Raw genomic sequence first — 4733 nt, 5'->3', positions numbered from 1 at the left:
TTGGGATGTGGTAGGGCAAAAATGACCACACCACTCTCTTTGTCAGGACCTCCCTGACACACAGTGTGGGTTTGAAGAAGATCTGAGGAGGTCACATTTTTCACCCAAAAAAACACTAAGTGGTACCCCTTTGTGTTTTTTTAGACTAAATTTTTGACTGTCTCAGATTTCTTCCAAACTCACGATGTTGATTAAGCACATCCTGACTTACACAGTGGTGTGATTCTTTTCAGCCTATCTCATCCCAAAGCTGAGATATGAGGACTAACGTAACTGGGATTTTCTCTCAATAGGTTTATTGGTATTGAGTATATTGGAATTGAATTCATGAGCTTGTTATACGTCTAATAAAGCAAAATACAGATGCAATGTAGCATATAATGGAGGGACTAGACTTTTTTGATCACACCCTTCTACTCATGTGTTTACCTAGCTTCACTGGAAGTAGGAATCCTATCATGAAATTTACAGTTATACATTTTGTGCAGCACATGTCCCTATATGTCAGCTTTGGGATGTGGTAGGGCAAAAGTGACCACACCACTCTCTTCGTCAGGACCTCCCTGACACACGGTGTGGGTTTGAAGAAGATCTGAGGAGGTCAAATTTTTCACCCAAAAAAACACTAAGTGGTACCCCTTTGTGTTATTTTAGAGTAAATTTTTGACTGTCTCAGATTTCTTCCAAACTCACGATGTTGATTAAGCACATCCTGACTTACACAGTGGTGTGATTCTTTTCAGCCTATCTCATCCCAAAGCTGAGATATGAGGACTAACGTAACTGGGATTTTCTCTCAGTAGGTTTATTGGTATTGAGTATATTGGAATTGAATTTATGAGCTTGTTATACGTCTAATAAAGCAATATACAGATGCAATGTAGCATATAATGGAGGGACTAGACTTTTCTGATCACACCCTTCTACTCATGTGTTTACCTAGCTTCACTGGAAGTAGGAATCCTATCATGAAATTTACAGTTATACATTTTATGCAGCACAACATGTCCCTTTATCTCAGCTTTGGGATGTGGTAGGGAAAAAATGACCACACCACTCTCTTCGTCAGGACCTCCCTGACACACGATGTGGGTTTGAAGAAGATCTGAGGAGGTCACATTTTTCACCCAAAAAAACACTAAGGGGTACCCCTTTGTGTTTTTTTAGACTAAATTTTTGACTGTCTCAGATTTCTTCCAAACTCACGATGTTGATTAAGCACATCCTGACTTACACAGTGGTGTGATTCTTTTCAGCCTATCTCATCCCAAAGCTGAGATATGAGGACTAACGTAACTGGGATTTTCTCTCAATAGGTTTATTGGTATTGAGTATATTGGAATTGAATTTATGAGCTTGTTATACGTCTAATAAAGCAAAATACAGATGAAATGTAGCATATAATGGAGGGACTAGACTTTTCTGATCACACCCTTCTACTCATGTGTTTACCTAGCTTCACTGGAAGTAGGAATCCTATCATGAAATTTACAGTTATACAATTTATGCAGCACAACATGTCCCTTCATCTCAGCTTTGGGATGTGGTAGGGCAAAAATGACCACACCACTCTCTTTGTCAGGACCTCCCTGACACACAGTGTGGGTTTGAAGAAGATCTGAGGAGGTCACATTTTTCACCCAAAAAAACACTAAGTGGTACCCCTTTGTGTTTTTTTAGACTAAATTTTTGACTGTCTCAGATTTCTTCCAAACTCACGATGTTGATTAAGCACATCCTGACTTACACAGGGGTGTGATTATTTTCAGCCTATCTCATCCCAAAGCTGAGATATGAGGACTAACGTAACTGGGATTTTCTCTCAATAGGTTTATTGGTATTGAGTATATTGGAATTGAATTTATGAGCTTGTTATACGTCTAATAAAGCAAAATACAGATGCAATATAGCATATAATGGAGGGACTAGACTTTTTTGATCACACCCTTCTACTCATGTGTTTACCTAGCTTCACTGGAAGTAGGAATCCTATCATGAAATTTACAGTTATACATTTTGTGCAGCACATGTCCCTATATGTCAGCTTTGGGATGTGGTAGGGCAAAAATGACCACACCACTCTCTTCGTCAGGACCTCCCTGACACACGGTGTGGGTTTGAAGAAGATCTGAGGAGGTCACATTTTTCACCCAAAAAAACACTAAGGGTTTGTGTTTTTTTAAACTAAATTTTTGACCGTCTCAGATTTCTTCCAAACTCACGATGTTGATTAAGCATATCCTGACTTACACAGGGGTGTGATTCTTTTCAGCCTATGTCATCCCAAAGCTGAGATATGAGGACTAACGTAACTGGGATTTTCTCTCAATAGGTTTATTGGTATTGAGTACATTGGAATTGAATTTATGAGCTTGTTATACGTTTAATAAAGCAAAATACAGCTGCAATGTGGCATATAATGGAGGGACTAGACTTTTCTGACCACACCCTTCTACTCATGTCTTTGCCTAGCTTCACTGGAAGTAGGAATCCTATCATGAAATTTACAGTTATACATTTTATGCAGCACAGCATGTCCCTATATGTCAGCTTTGGGATGTGGTAGGGCAAAAGTGACCACACCACTCTCTTCGTCAGGACCTCCCTGACACACGGTGTGGGTTTGAAGAAGATCTGAGGAGGTCAAATTTTTCACCCAAAAAAACACTAAGGGGTACCCCTTTGTGTTATTTTAGACTAAATTTTTGACTGTCTCAGATTTCTTCCAAACTCACGATGTTGATTAAGCACATCCTGACTTACACAGTGGTGTGATTCTTTTCAGCCTATCTCATCCCAAAGCTGAGATATGAGGACTAACGTAACTGGGATTTTCTCTCAATAGGTTTATTGGTATTGAGTATATTGGAATTGAATTTATGAGCTTGTTATATGTCTAATAAAGCAAAATACAGATGCAATGTAGCATATAATGGAGGGACTAGACTTCTCTGATCACACCCTTCTACTCATGTGTTTACCTAGCTTCCCTGGAAGTAGGAATCCTATCATGAAATTTACAGTTATACATTTTATGCAGCACAACATGTCCCTTTATCTCAGCTTTGGGATGTGGTAGGGCAAAAATGACTACACCACTCTCTTCCTCAGGACCTCCCTGACACACGGTGTGGGTTTGAAGAAGATCTGAGGAGGTCACATTTTTCACCCAAAAAAACACTATGGGTTTGTGTTTTTTTAGACTTAATTTTTGACCGTCTCAGATTTCTTCCAAACTCACGATGTTGATTAAGCATATCCTGACTTACACAGGGGTGTGATTCTTTTCAGCCTATCTCATCCCAAAGCTGAGATATGAGGACTAACGTAACTGGGATTTTCTCTCAATAGGTTTATTGGTATTGAGTACATTGGAATTGAATTTATGAGCTTGTTATACGTCTAATAAAGCAAAATACAGATGCAATGTAGCATATAATGGAGGGACTAGACTTTTTTGATCACACCCTTCTAGTCATGTGTTTACCTAGCTTCACTGGAAGTAGGAATCCTATCATGAAATTTACAGTTATACATTTTGTGCAGCACATGTCCCTATATCTCAGCTTTGGGATGTGGTAGGGCAAAAATGACCACACCACTCTCTTTGTCAGGACCTCCCTGACACACGGTGTGGGTTTGAAGAAGATCTGAGGAGGTCACATTTTTCACCCAAAAAAACACTAAGTGGTACCCCTTTGTGTTTTTTTAGACTAAATTTTTGACTGTCTCAGATTTCTTCCAAACTCACGATGTTGATTAAGCATATCCTGACTTACACAGGGGTGTGATTCTTTTCAGCCTATCTCATCCCAAAGCTGAGATATGAGGACTAACGTAACTGGGATTTTCTCTCAATAGGTTTATTGGTATTGAGTATATTGGAATTGAATTTATGAGCTTGTTATATGTCTAATAAAGCAAAATACAGATGCAATGTAGCATATAATGGAGGGACTAGACTTTTCTGATCACACCCTTCTACTCATGTGTTTACCTAGCTTCAATGGAAGTAGGAATCCTATCATGAAATTTACAGTTATACATTTTATGCAGCACAACATGACCCTTTATCTCAGCTTTGGGATGTGGTAGGGCAAAAATGACCACACCACTCTCTTTGTCAGGACCTCCCTGACACACGGTGTGGGTTTGAAGAAGATCTGAGGAGGTCACATTTTTCACCCAAAAAAACACTAAGTGGTACCCCTTTGTGTTTTTTTAGACTAAATTTTTGACTGTCTCAGATTTCTTCCAAACTCACGATGTTGATTAAGCACATCCTGACTTACACAGTGGTGTGATTCTTTTCAGCCTATCTCATCCCAAAGCTGAGATATGAGGACTAACGTAACTGGGATTTTCTCTCAATAGGTTTATTGGTATTGAGTATATTGGAATTGAATTTATGAGCTTGTTATATGTCTAATAAAGCAAAATACAGATGCAATGTAGCATATAATGGAGGGACTAGACTTTTCTGATCACACCCTTCTACTCATGTGTTTACCTAGCTTCCCTGGAAGTAGGAATCCTATCATGAAATTTACAGTTATACATTTTATGCAGCACAACATGTCCCTTTATCTCAGCTTTGGGATGTGGTAGGGCAAAAATGACCACACCACTCTCTTCCTCAGGACCTCCCTGACACACGGTGTGGGTTTGAAGAAGATCTGAGGAGGTCACATTTTTCACCCAAAAAAACACTATGGGTTTGTGTTTTTTTAGAC

The sequence above is a fragment of the Hoplias malabaricus genome, chromosome 18 (genome assembly GCF_029633855.1).
Source record: "Hoplias malabaricus isolate fHopMal1 chromosome 18, fHopMal1.hap1, whole genome shotgun sequence".
Classification (NCBI taxonomy): Eukaryota; Metazoa; Chordata; class Actinopteri; order Characiformes; family Erythrinidae; genus Hoplias; species Hoplias malabaricus.
The sequence above is the reverse complement of the archived record's forward strand: the minus strand, read 5'-3'. Positions refer to the sequence as shown.